Raw genomic sequence first — 22,622 nt, forward strand, 5'->3', positions numbered from 1 at the left:
ATATAGCAGCGTTCTACGAGGGAAGATACAGTACAACATATTTCGTATTATCCATTTTAACATTCGTTTTAAAAGTTCTTGAGAGACAAAAATAGTAATCGGGGATCATTTTAAGCGGAGTTTGAATTTAAGACTTTTTTCCACGAGATCTTTACTGCTTTAATTAGAAAATTTTGATTTTCTTAAAATTTCGGAAGGGGCTGTAGCTTCATCAGCCCTCCTCTGCGTACGCCAATGGGGGAGGGTGTGCAGAACATGATCCTCCTGTTCCAGGAAGTTCAAAAAAACACTTAACATGTACATTTTTAAACCTGGAAATGTTGAGGAGCGAGTGCCTCCACTGCCCCGCCAGGTTACGCCTATGCAGTCACAAATTACCTCCTTGACTTTCAGTGGGCTTGTTATGAGCCAGAAGGTCAGTGACTGTACAAGTGATTTTATAGTACTTAAGTCAATTATTCACTTGTATTTTTCTAACAACTGTTGTAATTTCACTCAAATACATGAAGCCTAGATCTCGCGTTTTCAGGAGATGAAGGCTAAAATCTTAAAATGGGCGAAAACTTAACATCTTGGAAAATTTTATAACGTGCAACTTTATTCGGACCATGAAAGATGAATGTATGATATGTGAAATTTAAAATTCAGGTTACATTGAGGTTCCACTGTATTTATAATTCTACCAAATAATTTTATTTGGAGCTTCATTTAAATACATTCGCCATTCAATATGTTTTATGGTAGTATTTCCATTTGTTAATTTTATTCCATTTATTAATATCCATTACAGATAATTGGCACGCAACAACTGGCGGAACTGAAGAAAATTAAGCCCCGCTCCAGGACTATGATATATGTGTAAGTATATGCAAGTTGATCTTCAGTATATTTTAACTAAAGAATTAATCTTCAGGTATTGCATATTACTTATAATTAAGTATATTCTGCGCATAATGAACACCAGTAGTGTGCCGATTAATTAGTACGGGAGGGGAAGGGGAAGTATTCTTTGTTTTGATTGTTATTTTCCCCATCTTTCTTTGCATTCATCGCTCTTTTTTCATTATGTCAGAGTGGATGGTGTATAAAATCTTTTTAAACCTACAGTGGACACTAAGTTTACAAACACTATTTCTCACACATTCCATATTGTAAAAAGACATCTGCGCGAAGACTGAAAAGTTCAATAACGGTTGCCTATGTTTCATATCATACAAAGTCTATACAAACTTGTCGTCAGTGAAACAGACGAAGAAAATAAATGCCTGAAAACAGTTTGTATATGTTCCTTAATCTAAACTTCCATTAAATTCGGAACACATTAAATTGTCCTTTCCCGTAGGGCGCAGTGGCGCAACTACGGAGGGGGCAGGGGGCATTACCCCCAACCTTGGACGGAAATGAGTTCTAGGGGGGCAGGGGGGCCAAACATTGACGACCAAGTGTACTTGCAGGGGGCAATTACCGCCCACAACTTCAAATTTTATGCAAATAAAAATACTTTTCGTAAAATTTTCTTGCTCGCTTCGCCCGCAATACCTACGCTTCTTAGTCTTATCAAGTTAAGGACCGAAGCTAGGGGCTGCGGGAGTCGGCCCTGGGTGTCGAACGATCTAAATGAAAATAAGTTTAAAAATGGATTGATTGATTTGTGGTTTTAAGTCCACTTTACGCACAGAAAGGTTAATCGGGACTGGTCCTACAGTTTAAAGTGGGATCTGAACCACTGTGCCATGTGCCTCCACCGGGTATCGAACCCGGAACTCCTTGATCACAAGGCGACGATGTTACCATTACACCATCGGGGAGGGACAAAGTTGTAAAAGAGACAATGCGTTCGCGTCTCGTGAAGTTATTTACGCCCTATTAAGTCAATATTGATTTCAGCCGGCAAAAAAATTTGGATCCAAAAATGTTCTTGATCGCTTCGCTCGCAATATATCTTTCTTCTCTGTAATGCATTGCAAATTACCAGACAGAGAAATAAGACAGGTCTTAATTGATTTTGTTTTAAATACATAAACAATTGTTTTGAGGAAAGGGAGCATGCACAATTGAGAGAAAATTAATGTAATTTTTGCTGTTGGTTTATTGTGAGGTGGATGAATTGGTTGTGTAATGTATTCAAATAATATATGTTGTATGTAATATGTATTAAAGAAACTTTGAATACCCTCCATGTTGCATATATGTGAAACATATATCGTGCATGAAAGTTATACATGTTAATGTATAAAAGAATTATATTTAGAATGCATTTATCAAGCATTTTCTGTCTTTCAAAAAATAGTTTGTGTGCTTGTTCTCCATTATTAATGTCAAATTGAACGTGTTGAAAAAATAATTGAAATCTTTTGTTCGAACACAAATGCTTAAGCACCAACTTCTACCCCCTTTTTGCATAATTTTCAAGGGTAATAACATCTTTGATACTACTACTACTACTACTACTACTACTACTACTACTACTAATAATAATAATAATAATAATGTTGGTCTCGGGTTTGAATCCCGGTTTGGGGATGGATGTTTGTGAGTGTCCATTCATCAATTTCATCATCCCCATCTTCGCAAATGAGCCGAAAGTGGCACAAGAAGCGAAGTAAAATAAAGCAAATTAATAATAACAGCAATAATTATAATGTTATAATAATAACATTACACAACCAATTCATCCATCTCAGAATAATAACATTATTATTATTAACATTATTATTATTAAAATTATTATTATTAATATTATTATTATTATTATTGGTACGTTTATTCTGGTACTTGCCCCCCCCAGACAAAAATTCGTGGTTGCGCCTCTGGTAGGGCGTAGATACTGGACTGTCCATAAAGTGCGTGGACTCCATACTGTGGAGATAAGGCTCCCTATATTATCGATGTTGGGCGTATTACCAAGCTGAAATTTTGCACATAGGTGGTACGAGCGTGTAGGGCCCCACACATGAGCTTGCTGCCACGGCTACATGTCAAACTGGGTCTTATTTTGTTAACATCATTGACAAGAATGGTCCTGGGCTCCCATAACTGGACGACAATTTTTCGAAGCTGAGTGATGTATAAATTGAAGAAGGTGCGTTTCCTGTCTCACATATTTGAACTTCGCACCAATATGAGTACTTAGATTGCATTTTCAGCCAGGATGATTGATTGATTTGGTTTGTTTTACATCGCATTTCTGCCACCTTTTGCTAATCGCGACGATGAAGGTGAATGGTAATACGAGAGATGGATGAAGAGGCAATTACAAAAACATATGCCGACCTCCATGGCGGAGTGGTTAGCACAACCCGCTACAACGCCAGGGACCCAGAGTTCGAATCCCGGTCTGGGCATGGGTGTTCTTTGTAACCGTTCATCCACGTATTTCATTACATCATCACTTACCTCAATACAGCTTGGCATAAAGTGACCTAACCACAAGGCACAATTAAAAATGCCTTCTAATTTGTTTCACCAAACCTACAAATTTTATTTCAATTTTTTGGGACGCCCTGTATTCATCCGTTCCATATAGAAAGTACAATCCACGCACATGAAAGGAAATAGTAAATATGGATGTCATTTTTTTCTCTTCGTACATTGAATCCTAGATTCAGTCGTGGGCTTACGGTACCGGATATGGCCTTTTTTAATGCCTACCGATCCTATTTCCGCTGCAGCAAAATGCCTTTGCCCGAAGTGCTATTGAAAAGAGGTTAATGATCTGTATCGAGAGCTATTACAGTTCGTAATGTTTAAGGGTTAAAAAATATGAACAGTGTCAAAGTCCTTATAAAATGCAGGAAGTACGAAGTGATCGAACCCAAGTCCATTGCACTACATCTTGCTTAATAATATACGTATGCAATTTTTGCAGATACCGATAGTATACCAATATAAAATTGACAGATACCGATAAGTGATATTCTACTGACGCTATTTAATATCGCAAATCTCCAAATGTTCCACGATAAGTTGAGTGGTTTAACATCCTTAAATAATGTGTGTAACAAGTGACTGGAATATATCTTCATCAGAAAAAGAGTCCGTGAATTATATCTTGGATCCTACACAGAGCAATTCCAGAAAAATGTCAATATTTGATGATCAAAATTATTTATTAGTGAAGAGCAATGTTTGAATGAGTCTTTAGACTGCGAATATACAATACTTGTGTTTCTCAACTTTAAAATTTGTCTGCAAAATTTTACCTCACAATGGCTGCGGTTAGGTGCCAAAGCTGGGGGCAAGTACAGTTTACTTTCTCTTGGTAGACAAGAATTAACATTTAGAGGCCATAGTGTTGGACAAAAAGTGGAGGGGGCAACTGCCCCCAAACCCACTCACCGCTACTGTTACCTCATCAAGCACTATTCCACTAACTTTGATTCAGAAAATCCAGATTCATACGTTGCCAATTGTGTCAGTCTTTTACCTTGAAATTTATTTTTATATACAGGGTGATCCGTTTGAAATGCCAGAAAAGTAAACCGTTAACTACAAGAGATTAATGTACGTATCTCTGAGCAGTTTGTTGTAATGTAAAAAGAAAGGAGGTAAGTTTCGAGAGAGTTGAGGTTTATTGACTTCAGCCGCGTGGCGGCACTAGCGTACAGATAACACTCGATAAATTCGATTGGTGTAAAGAAAATTGTCGATGCTTGTTTTGTGCTCAAATAGGCTAATCAGGACTAGTTTGCAGTTTAAAGTGGGATCGGAACCACAGTGCAATGTACCTCCACCTGGGATCGAAGCCAGGAATGATTAATCTGTCGCCATTCAACCCTTCCAAACTTTTAAAGTGAGTGAACTTCAAGATAAACAGTTCTTTAAAAACAATTCTTTGCTCCTGGAGGCTTTGTTTTGAAGTTACGACCCTCCGAACTAACAGTGGTTTGGATCCCACTTTAATCCTAGAGAGGTAAGGTGGAAAACCAGTAACGCTGAAGCTAAGGCGTGGTCACTTTGACGACCTTACTCTTTAGCTTTATAGGAAGAGTTTTATTGGTTATAAAATTGGCTACTAACATAATTTGTTTCTGATAGTATTAGTAACAAACAAGTAAAAGTTTTGACATGATTTAACGTTCGTAGTTAGATTTAAAATAGCAATTTGTTTGGTATTCTTCACATATTGTTTTGGAACAATGGCTGCAATTCATTCTTGTCATCTTCTGTTCGTTTCATGGTTATCATAGGTTATTCGGAAGTTTGATAGATGGATGCTGTGCCATGAGTTGTCTCAAGCTAAAAAACCCTCTTTTTTAAAATTTTTGTTTTGCAAGATACCAAAGGTTTTTTTTTCCTCTTGTTGCAATGCAGATAAAATAATATCAAATAATTTGTCAACTGAACAGCAATTCAACCCAGACAGTATCACTCCCTCCCCAGTTCAAGGCCAGTTGAAGGTACTGAGGGTGCCAAGCGCATCATATGTTAAGAAAGGGTGGGGGATACCTTTTTGTATTTAGGCGTCGTCAATTTGACCGAGCTTTAGCTTTCTAGGGTTAAACGGTCCAGTTCCGATTAGCCTTACTGTGTATAAAGTAGACTTAAAACCAAGGGCGCCGACATTCCAAAATTTCTGTGGGTGCATATCAATGGCGGTTAGATCTGCAATTATCAAGTATTTTATACTTTAAACAACTTACATGCACAATGATTGCAAGAGGCAATGATATTATCAACACGTTACTAAAAGAAAATACCACATTCATACAAATTAAAATGAAAAAATCTTCATAAATGCAAATAATTTTAATTGTATTGCAGAAAGAACTATGCAAGGATTTTGTTGTGAACAGAAACTACAAAATGACTAACTTTATGTACCAAACAATAATAATAATAATAATAATAATAATAATAATAATAATAATAACATGTTAACTTTCAATATAAAACACATTCCTTCTTACGTCATTTGCACTTATGAATTTGTTTGCAATTTTGGTAATGTCAATATTTTTAGTCATTTCTTTATGAACTTGCAAAATTGCCAAATCATTCAATCTTTTTTGGGTCATTGTTGACCGCAAAAACGTTTTCAATCGTCTAAGTGCTGAAAATGACCGATTAGAGGTACAAGAAGTAACAGGTATAGTTCAAATCACCCGTACAAACTTCACAAATTCTGTGAGCATTTCACGCATACGACCACTGTTTTCTCTACTTAAAATATTTGTAATGTCTGACAAGTTGGCCACTTTTTCTTTGTTCGTTCTGCACACATCTAGAAACATGTCCCTGTGCAATGTTAGCTTGTCTTTATCAGAGTATGTCCCATAGAACTGCAGAATTCGATCAGCACCAATTTGACCGATAGCAAAAGCTTCAAATTGTGAAATAAGTTCCAAAACCTTTGTTTGAAATCTACGATTTAGCAAATCCACAGCCACATCAATTATTTCAAAAAATATTTGTCTGTACATTTCCTCCGGCGTTTGATACGTATGAGGATCACTACCTTCGTCGTAGCGTTCTATCATCTTGCTTTTTCTAGGCAAAACTGGTTTATCAATGTTCAATTCCTTCCCTTTCCTCATGGTTTCATTCCACAACTCAAAAAATATATCCCTTTGTGAAGCTAAACTTGCAGACAAAGTTTCCACCAAAGTTTTGATTTCTCGGTATGACAATGATTTCTTCTGAAAAGAAGAATGAAGTTGTTCAATTCTGCCGAAAACTGAAATTAACATTTTCAGGAAAATAAGAAATCTGAATTGATGTAGGTTTGAAAAATATCCACTAGCCTTCCCACCGACTTCACTTTTTTCTTCTGACAGATCTTCCAAAAATTTCAAGAGAACGTCATAATTACTTTCCAACGATTGTAGTGATTTTACCCTCACACACCACCTTGTGGGACAGAATGGTCGCAAAGTCAGTCTGGGAATGTTTTTTACAACACCATCTTCGTTGTCTTCTTGTAGCGATTGAAACACTGCTCGCCTCTTTGGCGAATGTCTTAAAAATTATATTAATTCACGAAGAATCACCATTCGGTTTATTCTTTATTAGTGCTCACTATCTGCAAGTAGTTATTTTAAAACAATTGTTGACGAATGGAGTGGGCGTATTGTAGTGTGTCACTTGTAAGGAAACATCGAAGCAAGCCGAGAAGACGGGATTCTATTCACAATACAATACACTTCCATTGTTATTGTGGGGACTGCCTTTGACTTGGCCAGAGACAGGCAAGGAAGGGGGGAATGTGTTGCTTGGTTGTCTTTGCACAAACACATTTGAAACAATAATGTTTTAGAGGTAAGTAATTTTAACTTCCATCTCAATGTTTAATTGCTTATTATTTTTTGATAATGGCAAGTGAGAAATATTTATTTTATTTTGTTTTTATCAAACTAAAAATCTTGTGGGTGCGGCGCACCCACAAGATTATTTATGTGGGTGCTCGAGCCCCGGAGCACCCACGTAGTCGGCTAAGCTATCGCCTATCGAGCTATGTTCAGTTCCCACCAAATGTAGCTAATCTCTAGTTGATGCGCCACCGGACGACAATCGAGAAAAACTGCGTGGTGACAATGACAGATTTATATGAAACTAGTTTAACTCGTTGCCAACAGATGGCAGCACACACCAGACCCGACAATTTTTCTTCAATTTCCGCTTTGTTGTATTGCTGACTGTGCTTCTTTGTGGTGCTACGCACCAATTCACAAGAGCTGCATGGGTGTTTCGGTATTCAAATACGCACATTTTCAGCATCTTTTCGAAAACGAACTTTATGAACAAAGGCTGGTTTTCACCTACGATGTTAGGAAGTTTGAAATGCTTTCATTCATTTGATTTTTGTTATTTAACTTCGCCTTTCTGCGATTTTTGCCTAACCGCGACGATGAGGATGAATCATGATATGATAAAATTGATGAAGGGGCATTCACAAAGAACACCCATTCCCACGATGACCTGACTCATGGGCTGAGTTGAGTTTTAAGTTCACTTTATGCAGAAATAGAATAGGACTGGACTCGCAGTCGGTTCTAAACCACTTACTTATCTGCTGCAACAACACGAGCCCCACATAGGATTATACCGGTTGCGGGTCCAGACGCCAGAGCCTCGTTAGCCTGAAATTGCAGTCCAGGGTGTACGTTATTTTGTGCTCTAGTGCCGATATTACAGGCAGTTTCTTGTGTTTGATGTTGTGAGAATTAAGTATTAATCACGGGAAATTGGTATTCGTTTCGATTCTCTACTCCTCTTGAAATCGAAACTTATCGATACTTGAGTTCGGATGTCAGCTAAGCAATGAAATTCAGAGTATTTTCCCACCTTAATTAAACTTTTCAATTAATCCATTTCCTTCTTTGTGCGGCGCTTTTCTGCCATTGCTATCTGTAATGGTTCGTGCATTCGAGTTTTACACACTCCAGGCGAATTCTAGTATGGTACCTTCAATGAAGGCCATGGACGTTTCAATTTCTTGTAGCTGTCCTTCCATTGCCTCCCAACAAACCGTCAATAATGATACAATCATGGCCGTCCGGAAGGGGAGCAAGGGGAGACATCCCCCTACCCCGTGGAAAATGAATATCGACAAAAAAAAGTATGTATTTCACACATATAATTTGATTCCAGTGACAGTAATTTATGTTAATTATTATAAGGGCGTTGGAGGAACATAACTTGAAACTGAAGGAGTATTTTTGAGGGGGGTAATGCTATTATGGGGGAAAATATGCTATTGTCGCCCCCGCCTCACTTTCTTTGAAAAATTCCTTGCTACCCTCTCACTGGCAAAAAACCCTGCGGACGTCCATGGACAGTGGCGTGCCCAAGGGGAGGGTTGATGGGGGTCGTAACCCCCCTTTGGTTCAGTATTCCTAAAAAAAGAACGCAAAAAGCAGGAAAAAATGGCGAAGTGAAGGCTGACTACTAAAAATGTATACGTAACCCCCCTTTCGAAAATCTTGGGCACCCACTGTCTATGGATACAATTTATAACCAGTTGTTTATACTCAGTCTGGTGAAGAACTTATTTCTAAACATCCTGTCGGAGAATGACTTAAGAACAGGCAAGTATCTAGAAATATGTTTCAAGGGGGTCCGAACCAAATGTCTCAAAATAATAATAATAATAATAATAATAATAATGTTTAAACTAAAATAACTATAAATAAATTAAATTAATTAAAATAGTATTAATTAAAATATTCAAATTAATTAATGTATTTGTATTACATGAATAGGTTAAAGGACGGTATAAAATTAGTAATATCACAGTACGTATTAATTATCTAACTTATGCGTAGTTAAGGTCGGCAAAATTTTGCAACAAAGGAAAAAAAACTGCCCCTGCCAAAGGAAATTAATGTCAAATAGATAAAGAATTGAAAATTTATCGAATGTAAAGAATGGATGTTAGATCCAGTTGACGACAAGTAATGTTCCTGTTGATATTTTATGAATGTTACGTTATATGTACTGTAGTAATAAATCTTGCATAAATCTTCTTTGGTACTGTCATTCAAAATCGTATGATCACAATATAATTCTTGCCTTCCAATGAGTTTGGCGGAAATAAATAATCCTAGATTAAACAAGAAATATAGGCCTATTCGTTTTTTTTATTATTATTTCATTATTTAATTTTTTACTTACTAAGTTTTTCGGGGAAGGGAGTCCGGACCCCCTGAACCTCCCCCTAAATACGTCCTTGTTTGAGAACTAAGTAGTTAGGGCATGTGGGGGTGCTTCTAGTAGAAGTCTTGAGGGTAGACGCATTTATCGAACAATACTGTACTGTTAAGACTGAATGACGTCACCGGTATCGACCTTTCCAAGCAGAGCAAGTGAACATCTCGTCGGTGTTTCGACAGGGAACTGAAGGCCAAGCGTAATATGAAACCGGATGCACGTCCATGAATAGGACGACGTGCTGCTCAATACGGTTGCATTGGCAACCGTGCCCTTTGACCTAACCCTGTCGTAAATTAACGAAAAGAGTGAGACCGCTGGAAAGCTTCTATCGTGTTATTCAGTGGTGCCAACTTATATGGGCCTGTGTAGACTTAGCTCACCCAATAATTTTCCTCGAATTGGTATTATATTTTGTAAATAATGTCCGCGCGTTAAAAAAAGAAAGACACGGTTTCACACACAAAGAATTATCATCCTAACTTAATTGCTGTTCATAATCACTTGTTAGATCCCCAATTTGATACCTGTTAGGGTTCCATATAATTTACAATATCCGTGGCAATGTCGTTATTATGAAAGTAATAAAGGATTGGATTTATATCCAATGTTTTTCAGAAGTTGGCGCCACTGACTTCTTATTGATATTGTATCATCGTGAGGATACATATATGTCTTTGAAATATTATTTTAATATTTGTTCGGGCTCTAAAACAGGTTATCAAATGTCTCTTGCATTAATTATGCATCCTCTAAATTCAATTGCGAATCTTAAATAGCATACTGGATGAAGTTGTTGTTTCGTAGTCAATTATTTATTGTCTTGATTGGTTCAGATCTTACATAGGTTAATTTACCCTGTTTGCTCCATGTTGAGTTCAATGCAAATTTTGAATAACAAATTATCCTTTTCTACCAAAGTCATGTGGTAGGCTTGCAGAAACTATGGATCCATGCGTGGAATTCAAGCCGGCCTCCGTGGCGGAGTGGTTAGCACAGCGCTCTACGACGCCAGGGTTCCCGGGTTCGAATCCCGGCCTTGACATGAGTGTTCCTTTATCAATTTCATCATATCATCACGCATCCTCATCTTCGCGATTATCCAAAAGTGGCAGAAATGCGAAGTAAAATAAACCAAATCAATCAATCGGATCGCTCCTAAAGTACAGTAGAATCTCGATAATCCGATGTTCCGTATAAACCTTCGGTGCGTTTGAAGCGGTAGTGACAGTAAAGCGACGCTTAATAACCAATCAATCAATCAAACAACGTTCATAATAAACTGTATATCCCATTGTTTACATACTATAGTTTTCTGTTACATTGTTTTTTCTTTCGTCTCTTCAGATTTTCCCTGGGTTATTCCGTAGCGCCAGAGATTTTTGTAATTGAAGGTGTTCTTGGTCCCGTCCACCTCGATTAAATGATTCGGTGCATCAGCACTTAGGCTATTTGCGCCCATCACATTATGCGGGATCTAGCCCTTTAGAAAAACTAAAAGCAACGTGTCTCTGAGAATTAAAATATCCTTACCCAGACCAAAAGGCTGTAAAGGGACACTCAGCACATGTAAGGAAAAAAAGGAAGGGCAACACACAACTCTACAGAGAATTATACTGGTCGTACTTCCAGACGCCAGGGCCTCGTTGGCCTGCAGAAATGCAGTTCACCAGGGTGTAATACGGTTTTAATTGATTGATTTGGTTAATTCACTTTCTGCCTCTTTTGGCTAATCGCAAAGGTGAGGATGATGGAATTGATGAAAGGACACTCAGGCCGGGATTCGAACCCGGGACCCTTGGCGTCGTAGCGTGCTGCGCTAACAACTCTGCCAAGGATGTCGGCGTGGGGTGTTCTACGGGGAAGTGAGATTGACACTTCAGTGCCTACAGCGAAGGTCACCCCTTTTATCCCCCGTCCACCTCGAATTGTCGCGACTACTCTTACTGTATGTGGATTCCTGGTGACCTCAGAAACTAAGTTTTCGTCCAACATGAATGACCGTAGTACGACACACGTGTCCTCCTCCATGCCACCACCGTCACACACAGGAACACGCACGCACGCACAAATATTCGCTGCTTTGTGTCCCGTGGCTCGTACTCAGGAAATGCTTTCGTCGTTTATTTTGTGCGTCTACAGTTCGGTGGTTCCTTTTCTGGGAGATGTAACGGGGTGAAACAATCCCCATCCCCCTGCGCGACACTTCCTGACGTCCAGTGGAGCACGCAGTCAGGTGCGTTCTTCCGCAATGCGTGTTGATGGGGTGTTCACCAAACGTTCCCAGGCACTTGCCTGTAAACGTCGCTTCGCAGTTCGGTAGCAAAGTAATTGGGGTTGTTCGATGCATCATTCTGTTAACGTTTCAGTTCTGGCATCGCCTCTCGTAGTCCACCAAAATGCTTTGATGCTGAACAGAATATAACTTCATAGATACCATGAATTCATATTGTAACTTAAGTTTCTACGTCACGTTTTTTACCTCTCAAGGTTAATCGCGACGATGAGAATAGAGGATGAACTGACGAAATAGATTTGTATTTGTATTTTTGTTATTCTACGTCGGTTTTCTGCCACTATTGGCTAATCGCAAACATGAGTATGAGTGAATATATGAAATTGATGAAGGGACTCTTACATATAATATTCAGGCTGGGGTTCGAACCCTGGGACTTTGATGGCAAGATGAAAAGTGGACCACTTAACGAGCTCGGACACCGTATCGGCAGCAAAATAGATGATTGGGCAATATACGAACCTTACATTCGAAAGTTAGTAAGCCAATAAATAACAAAAATAAAAGTCGGCTCCGACGCCCACCCAGAGTTGTATAAAGTGGATACCTGGAGGAAACTCTGGGGGGCTAAATGCGGTGCTGATCACATCACCCACACCTTCGGCCGTGATCAAGAAAGTGTGAGGCCTTAACTTCACACCCTCTACTAGCCTTCATGGCGTGGTGCAAAGCACAGGGGAGCACTTTATATTTTTATTCGAAAGTAGGTTCCTGTTTCTGTAATCACTTTGCCATTGAGACTGTCGACATTATCCGCCCCCCCAGCCTGGGCATGCTTGTTCTTTCTGAGTGTCCCTTCATCAATTTCATCATATAAGCAGTTATCCTCATCGCCGCGATTAGCCAAAACTGGCGGAAAAGCGACGCTAAATAACAAAAATAAAATAAAATAAAAATCAGAGGAGAGGGATTATAATTAACCATCAGGTTACACATCGCGCTACGACGCCAGGGGTCCCGGGTTCGAATCCTGGCCTGCGCATGGATGTTTGTGAGCTTCCATTCGTCAATTTCATCATATCATCACTCATACCCATCTTCGGAAATTAGCCAAAAGTGGCACAAGAAGCGAAGTAAAATAAAGCAAATCATCATCATCATCATAATTAACCAGCAGAAATAAACTGGGACACCAATATTTTAGTGAATAATGTCGTCCTCTTGTAATGAAAGGCTCCCGGATTAGACAACAAATGGGGAGCACGCACATTTCACTGGTTTATACTTTAAGTTGTAGATCCGCTCCAGATTAAACTATTTGTGCATGAACGATAGAAAATAAGCGGAGAGTAATAGTAACACTTAAAATATGGAAAAGTGCGCTATACAGTTAAAAATATGTAATAAAATAAATGGAGAAAAAATGGACGGATATTTATATGGATGGATATACACAGCCGTTATAAAAAATACTCAATGAGAGAAATAGTATAAGAAAACAAGGAGGGAAGGCATACGGGCCGTGTTGAACAGCAACACATAGTACAAGTGGTTAACAACAAAACAAATCAATTTGAATAAAATAAACTTCGCTTCTTCTTCCTTGGCAAAGTTCCTTATTATCGAACATCGAAGCCAGGAGTCGTAGGTTCTAATCACATATTTTGAGTATTTGTGTTTGTGTTCCCCTGACTATTTGACAGATTTGCCATTCATCCTCATCGTTGTTCTTCAATTACAAAGAAAACGTTAAATAATCAGAATGCACCGGATGTTACTAATATTGATAAATCAACATTTGTTGTTTTAAATATTTTTTGTAAGTAATAGCTGCCTCTCCCAGCAAAATTATCAAAATATGCAGGACGGCTCACGGATCTTCTTTGTAATTTTGTTTACTGCCATTGCACAGCATAGACTTGCTCATAGACTTACAGAGAAATAGTGAGTGGATGGGCAGCAGCTGTTCAATGATATGTAAGGTAAAGTTAAACTCCCCCGTACATGTAGCACCGTGCCATGAAGGCATGTCTAGGGGATGTGAGGGTAGGGCCCCACACATTCTCGATCTCGGTCAGTTTGGGGGTGATGTGATGAACACCACGCTCCGGCCGCCTTTACCACCTAGGGTTGTCTCCAGGTACCCATTGATTTGAGGCTCGGTGAGCTACAGAGCCGCTTTATGCGGGGAACAAGCCGGATAAATTCCGACCTGAATCACCCACCCCGGGAATCGAATCCGGATCTCCCGCGGGGCCGTCAGACATCATACCGGCTAGACCACCGCGGCTCACATTCTTTTTGTTTTTAGTATTTATTGACTGATTTGGCTTATTTTACATCGCATTTCTGCCACTTTTGGCTAATCGTAAAGGTGAGGATGAGTGATGATATGATGAAATTGATGAAGGGACACTCACAAAGAACACCCATGCCCAGGACGGGATTCGAACCCGGGATCCCTGGCGTCGTAGCGCGCTGTGCTATCCACTCCGCTACGGAGGCCGGCGATATATTATGGTGGGCAGGAAAGAATCACGAATCTTGTATCCGCCGTATGGTTAGCGCTCTCGCCTTTGGTGCGTGTGGTCCCAGGTTCGATTCCCCGTGGGAATTAAACAAATCGGTGTTGATCCAGTATTGTGATGACAATAAGGGAGCTATTATAAGTATAGATGTAGCGGAGTCCAGCCTCGAAATACAGAAAACAGCGGCGGTGGGCCATGCCGTTGTTAGTCCTTGATAGCCAACCGTAAACATGAAGTTGGAGTTGGTATTTCTTCTTTCCGCCATATTTCTTCCTTGACGTTTACTAGCTGTTTTCTAATTGCCTTCCCTTCTAACATATTTTGGTCGCATTAAGTAACATGATGTTGATATGCTCGTAATGCCTGCGAGCTAGAATTGACTTGGTAACAGAAACTGCATGTGAGGGGAACCGTCAGATTGGACACGAGAAAAAAAAAATCTCAAGAAGGAAGAAATAAACAACAACCCGTAATGTGAGATACCATTGTTCTCGATTATCGCGTTTGTTTCTGTTTTGGTTCAGCCTACCCTTTCTTACAATGAGTGGCTGTCATCTCCAATACACCGCTGAACATTAGCACGTGTGCAAACATTTTCCACACAGGATGTTTCCACTGGGGTCTCCATAGTTGCCAACTGTAGCGACAAGGCGCTAAATCCTGCTTGCAACGAAATTCTTGAAATATTGAAGAACGATTTCCCAGGCTTTAGGTGTCCTAGCAACTAATCCGGAGAACTTGGCCACTGTCTTTCCTGATTCAATTCAGGGGTTTATCCAGAATTCTCCATCGTGGAGAATGGAAGGGTTATAAGTATGGAACGGAACTTGTAAATAAATGTTTTTTTTTTTGTTTTTTTTTTGATAAGATAGACCCCCTCGTTTTTGCCATAATTCTAATCATAGCCTTATATGTCAACACAGCAAATTTTATTTTACATAAAAACACATATTTTCCAGTTTTCCTTATGTAAATACATATTTTGCGAATTTTCATTTTAAGTACATAAAATCGCTCATTGACTTCAGCTACCTCGAAATCCTCGAAGGAAAAATGTTTATTCTCCGCACCTCTTTCATATCGAGAGGGTTCGGTTTGTTTTGTCTTTGAACACGCTCGCTAGCAGACTTCTCGCGCCTCGCCTACGATCGTATTGGGGGAAAATGGATCTAACGCACAAGTGCTAATATCTAAACGTACAGAAAGTTTTGGGAAAAATGAAGGTTTTCAAACTTTCTGTCAAATTGCACGTGTTTTGGAAGGTGAAGTAGAGGAAGAGGAACCCTTGGAAAACTTCAGCGTTAGTGCATGGCATTTCGTGCTTCAAATATGCAAGAATTGTTTCTTGTGACGTGGAGCGATCTTTCTCACAATATAAGATGCTTTTTAGAGATAATTGTCACAGATTTACAGTGGAGAATTTAGAAAAAAACTATGGTAATCCACTGCTACTTTTCAAAAAAAAAAATAGCTCACTAAGGGTAAGCATTTAAAAACTGATTTCAGCTGTTTAAAATCCATGTAACATTATGTTTTTGTTACCAAATGTTTTGTTTTATTTTTGTCACATATTTTCCTGTTTCTATCACATGTTTTCAACATTTATGACACATAAAAAAATAAATATTTCTGAGTTTTTTTAGCACATAAAGTTCCGTTCCCTAGTTATAAGGGTGACCCTTTGCGAAGACAACCAAATGCTGTCCTTCCACGCAGAACGGCATTTTCCATACTAGCGAGACACTGGTGTCTGGATTCTCTGAGAGCATAATCATCCGTGGAGCTAGTGCTGTGTGCGTTGATTGTTTGCCAGTGTCCCTTTCATCTTTACCCGATTAGCCAAAAGTGCCAGAGAAGCGAAGATAAATAAAACAAATCCAATCAATCCATGTGCGGGTGTGAGTACGTATTTAGGGGGTGTACGGGAAAATTTAGAGCCACAATGACCATAAATTGGGCCTTTGTGAAAAGAAAATTAGGAGATTAGGAAGAACTAAAGCGGCGGTCAGACTTGTCCAACTTGGATACACTGGTACAATTGCATGCTGATCAATGTATTTTTCATGCGAAGATCAGTTTCTCACTTAAATTAGTCAAGGCGAGTTTTCTTTGTAAATGATGAAACCTGGTACTATGCCTAGTATGGTGAGAGACACCGTGAACTAAATTGTTGTTAGGCGAAAGATATAATCCACTGATAATAATCCATTAAATTTTCTTATATACTATCTATGTTATTAGAGTATGCTTATTTAAATAATCAACTGCAAATTTTCTGAAAATGCGTTTTAAAAGCGTGACAGTTGAAATTAACTAGGTAAATGTAAAGCTCCCCACTGCACATTGCAACCATTGGCGGTACAGACTTTCAGTTGTGTTTAGTTTGTTTGAGTTCTTATTTTAAGTTCACTTTATGTTCAGGAGGTTAATCGGGACTCGACCTACAGTTTAAAGTGGGATCCAAACCACTATGTACTTCCAGCGGTGTGGGCGGGGGGCCACTGTTGACTGGCAAAGATTGACGGAGGGAGCATGCTTTTAAAATTGGAGATTGAAGGACAATAAATTACACAAATATTAAAAATGTGTTTCATTCTAGGTTCGAGTAATCACAACATGTACTAACAATTACAAATTATAGCCATATTAATAGTATAATTTGTTAATGGGAAATATAAGAAAATACTATTATACTACAGCTCAACGATCCAAGGGTTTGCATGTAGTGAGCTCTTAATCTAGAGGTCCTAGATTCGAATCCTCAAAGACTTCCCATCATAGTCATCATTATCTGTAAGGCATCTGATGTTTGTTAGGGAATTTGCCTACATTACAATAGGGTGGATTACCGTTAGCCTCATCTTTGATTGCAAAATGCCGTGAAAACATTTGGAGGAATGTGAATGTAAATGTAGTTATCCACACATTCACAATTTTTGTAGAGGTGATATAATCAGCACCACACTCCGGCTGTCTTTATCCCCCTCCCTCCCCAGGGTTTCCCCCAGGTACCCATGTATTACAATTTCGTCGAACCCCACGCTTGATGCAGGGACATTGCTGGAAGAACTCCTACCTTTCCGGAATCGAACCTGAGTCCCAAGCGTGCAGTCAAACGCCATACCTACTGGACCACCACGGCTTTTGAAATTAACTGCCGTGTGAAAATTGATCATAATTAAATTAGATTTTTCATTTTTTAATATTTATTTAAACACACATGCACTGTAATTTAATTTATTGGTTGGAATTATCTGGCTCTATTATATTTTTAACATGCCTGCAACAAATTGGAGGAATCTCACTTCACGAAAGGATATTTTGACTTAAAATTTGAAAAATAAAAAATAAAAAAAGAATCCCTGGAAAATCCGGAATTTATCCTGAAATTACAATAGCAGCTCTAAAATCAAATTTTACGACACGATTTTTACATGTAGACAGATGCAACTTTCTTTATATTTTATGTGAAGATTTAGCGTCTTTCTCGTATCAACTGTGGCAACACTGCGAGTGAGGCTAGATCAAGCCAACTTGCTTCGTAAAAAGCTCGCTTCATACGAGGAAGTAAATTTTCTGTATTTAAACCTTGTGAGAAGTGCTGCACACATTTTCACTTCTGATAAACTAGCTTAGGAAGGGAAGAAAGCCCAACATTGATTGATTAATTTGGTTTATTTTGCTGCCACTTTTGGCTAATCCAGAAGATGAGGATGAGCGATGATATGATGAAACTGATGATGGAACATTCACAAAGAACACTCATACTCAGGTCGGGATTCGAACATGTCGTGGCGCGCTGTACTAACGACTGTGCCACGGAGGTCGGCAAACCCTAAGATAGGGAAAGTGGGTTTTCTGCTGTGTAAAAATTTCACCTCCAAAGTTTTGAATTTACAGTGTTTTCAACTGTGCAGCTTTTCCTCGAAATTTTCGTGACGTTGTGTGATGCAATAGATACCTTGAAACTACCGAGTTTCGTTCACGTATACTCCGAAAGTCAGGGACGGCGCCAGAAATTTTCGACCGGGTGGGCAGAAGCTCCTTATTGATAGATTAGGGTGGGCAGTATAAATGTAAGACCATGTATGTGTACGTATGTATCCCCCTCTCTCTTACACTCCCGATTTTCCTCTTACTTCTTTTTCCTTTCCTTGTTTTCCTCTTTATTCTTTTCTAATCTATTCTCGCATATTGTTCCATTTCCTTTCGTTTTGTCTCTGATGGACACAAGGAAGTGTTTACACATGCGGAGCCATACCCCAGCCATACATTCTAAAATATGCATGTTAATACAGTGAAATAAATTTGAATTAGATTTAAGTTTGTGTTGCAAATACAAGGCACATACTTGATTTTATGTATTCGGCGACAATAATAGAAAGTGCGATGGTAGACAATCGTGAAGTTTCTCGTAATTTAAATGCATGTTCCTGAGCATAGTATTTTCATCGTATAAATTTTTGACTGAAAGAGTTTTCTTACTCCTTGGGGGTAACTTTTCTTAGCTTACAAGGTTTGTACAACTGACAAATCTATCTGAATGTTTGTAGTAGCGGCGATTGGGTGCCAACATTTGAGGGGCAAGGACAATATACAACTTTTTCTTGGTAGAAAAGGCTTAGCATAAAAAGGCCATAGTGCAGGGGCAAAAAGTGGCAAAATTTGGAGAGGGAACCGCATCCCCCACTTCCCGGCTCTCCTAATCGCCGCCACTAAATGTTTGGATTAAAATGAACGTCTTATTAGGAATGATTTAAAACACACACGGAAATCAAAGTCTTTGTTCATTGTCCATGAAGTATTCCTAGGATAATGAAAGGCTATTTTGACAGAATATCACTCACAAACAAGTAAGATCGAAAAATCTGTTCAGAATTGAAGAGATTGTTAGCTAAGTTGTTATTCATTTTCTGAACTGTCATGTTACTAATGCGGGAGAAGCAATACACGTATGGTTGGTTACATGAACATATTTTTTGAGGTAACAAAATGATTTAGGACACAAGGAATTCATCGAAGTTGATCACCGTGCCAGTAATAATTCATCTATTTTTCATAATGACTTGGGTTGCATGGCGTGACCATTTCGAACACACTAGAATGTCAACCTCTATACTGTGCAGCACACCCTAGAAACTTGATTCTTTCAGGCAACGAGTCCCTGGTGCTTGGAACCACTGTCAAAGTAATAATTTATGAGGGTTTGTATTTTGAGTGTCAGCTTGTGTTTGTTTTCGCCCCTTCGTAACTTTAATCTAATCACCATTGAACCTTATCGCCGTCATTATCAAAATTAGCAGAAAAATGACTTAACCTTTAAACAGCCAATGGGTCATATATGACCCATGGTGCGGATTACAACATTCACGTGCTTTTAGGACCTTCATACTTGTATGTGAGGTTGTAAACGCTGACAGATGTTGAGACAAGACATTGAAATGTCATGTGGAAGAAAACCCACCCCTCCCCCTTTCTCTAATATGCAAATTAGCTATTTTTAGCCAAAATGCAAATTGTACATATTGCTTCATATTTCAGCTTGTATGAGAACTAGAACTTGAAACAAGTTTCGCTTTGTTGCAAAAAGTCTACTCTTTGAAAACAATGCAAATGTTTGCGCCCTTTTTCCAAAATAACGGGAGAAGAGGGTGAGAACGCCAGATTTTTTTTCATTAAAATTTTGGGACTTGGCCCCTCCCAACCCCGTTTTTCTCACTTGGGCTTTCTGAATTGTACACGGTCACGTGCTCTGATGCTTTTGCTTTCAAACAAAAGTTATCCGAAGTAGATTGCTCAAATAGTATCCGAGATATAACGTTTTTCTGAAATAAGTGTAAAAATTTAAAAATCGCGTGCAAAGGCGAGAGAGGGGTTACTTTCGAAAACCGGCTCGGCTGTTTAAAGGTTAAATATAACAAATCAACCACAACTTACTGTTCCAAAAATGGAGTTGCATTAGTTCATACCTCTTAGAAAGTTGAGATGGTAGTTTCAATTGCACAGCGTTTCATTAATGGATCAAGTCAAGGCAGCTAATTCCGTGAACAATGATGTTGTTTTCCCAAAGTCTCAAATATTTGCTTCAGACAATCACCCTCCTAAAATGGACGCACCTGCTGTGGTGATAAAATGCCACGTTTGGTGCGAGTTCTTTCTGTACATTTTTCCCCAAAGGCATAACGCTGTCGCATTATATTGAAGACGTCCTGTGTTCGACTCCCTCCTCCTCTGGTGGAAGCGCAATGCACACTGGTTCCACGTTAAACTGTAGGTTTAGTCCCGATTAGCCTATCTGAGCATAAAAGTGGATTTAAAAACAAACTAATAAAATCGTCTTCTGGATACTTCGTGACATAACTTTTTTTCTTTACTTCAGCTGCATCTACAGATTCTGTTGACATTTTAGGCTGATTCATGTGGCAAAATTTATGTATGGAACGAGGATTTCTAAATAGGATAAGCCACTCATTAGCAATTGAATAATTCTGTAGCTTTTTCCATACATTACTGGTTTATTAAAATTTATTCACTGCAGTATTGTAGTGATTATTGTGATTCCTTCTTATTAGTAAAATGAATATAAAGTTGATATTTCGCATACCATATTGATATTTGAAGATAAGAAGTATATACAAATTGTAATGAAATAAAAAAAGGGACACTTCTGGAATTTTAATGCAGAGCTAATTGAAACTATATTATACTCTCTAGGTTTATGGCTTCAGCAACAGAAGCCTTCCATCTGTCCCTATTCGGGGCAAGATCAGTCCAATCTTTTCGATCCTTGCCGATTTCTTTTAGGTCCATCTCAACGTTATCCCTCCATCCTCGTCTTGGCCTTCCTACTGGTCTCTTACCATCAAGTTTCCCAACAAGAATCCTGTAAACTATTTTCTTACTCTGCCATTCGGGTCACATGGCCTGCCCATCTAAGTCTTCTTGATTAAATTATTCTAATAATAATAATTAAAAAGTCAAAATAATGTATTGTGTTGCCGGTAGAAGTAACGCTAAGATGATGATTTTATTTGTTTATTTAGAGATTATTTTAACCATGCCCAGGCCGGGATTTAAGTACATATGTGGAGGCCCGGAGCTGCAGTCCTCAAGTTCGACCTAAATTCTGATATAATCTTGATCATACCCTGCATAATTTTGAGCCTCCTAAGCCTACTAACTGCTTTTAATCATGGAAGTATTCATTTGATTACAGTTTTTGTTTCAATAGCTCTAGTATTTACTTTCACTTTCTAATGATAAAATTGGCTTTTTATGGGTTGATAATATGTGAATATTTCTAGCATAGATAATATTCACAAGTAAAATATATATGTTATGAACACCAGAATACACTTATTTATCGAATTATTCATATATCTCCAAGTATATGTACTTATTGAATTTGATTGGGTGGGCAATCGGGTGGGCACAGGAATTTTTGGGTGGGCGCTTGCCCACCCGTGCCCACCCCTGGCGCCGTCCCTGCCGAAAGTGCATGCGAGACAGTGCTTTGAAAGAAAAATTGTACAGCTCACGTAACACAACGAAAATAGGCTTCTTGGATAAAAAAAACTGGACAGTCATGGACACTTCTGGGTTGTAATGATCCCATTCAAAGTTAGGCCTCCCCGATGGCGCAGTGGTAGCGTCATCGCCTTGTAATCAAGGGGTCCCGGATTTGATACCCGGTGGAGGCACATAGTGGTTCGGATCCCATTTTAAACTGTAGGTCCAGTACCGATTAGCCTTACTGTGCATAAAGTGGACTTTAAACAACAAATCAATCAATCAAACCATTCAAAGTTAATGTGAATGTTACAACCCAGTAGTGTCCGTGACTGTACAAAACTCACCAAAACGCACGGGCCGAATTGAGATGGTACCAAAGATTCGACAAGTAACAATAGTAAAGGTTTGTGCAGAAAATGATCTAATTATTTTGTGTGCTGGCAACCGTGGTTTAGTAGTCACGTAAGCGCTGCGAAGCCAGAGGTCCCACGTTCGAACCCTGGTCAGGCATGTATATATGACCTTTTCAACAATTCATTAACTGTTGTGCAGCATGTGATCGTTGCGATTCCGGTATGAAGCATATCAACTCAGATAAACATAAAAAATAGCGTGACACCAATTCATTTCGTTTGTACTTCTGTCTTGAAGACCTGAATATAAGTTTATTTTTTCACACATTCAATTTTCAAATTTAT

General features: G+C 38.8%; 1 protein-coding gene across 2 annotated transcripts in view; it reads left to right on the forward strand.

The window, feature by feature from the left end:
* The first annotated feature begins 786 nt into the window (after positions 1-786).
* Positions 787-22,622, forward strand: part of nompA (no mechanoreceptor potential A) — a 109,266-nt gene continuing 87,430 nt past the window's right edge. For both annotated transcript variants that reach the window (XM_083117025.1, XM_083117026.1), the window contains exon 1: positions 787-858. The gene's annotated coding sequence lies outside the window, so the exon portion shown is untranslated. The remainder of the gene's footprint in view (positions 859-22,622) is intronic.

Source organism: Lepisma saccharinum, chromosome 2 (assembly GCF_977018435.1).
Source record: "Lepisma saccharinum chromosome 2, izLepSacc3.1, whole genome shotgun sequence".
Classification (NCBI taxonomy): domain Eukaryota; kingdom Metazoa; phylum Arthropoda; class Insecta; order Zygentoma; family Lepismatidae; genus Lepisma; species Lepisma saccharinum.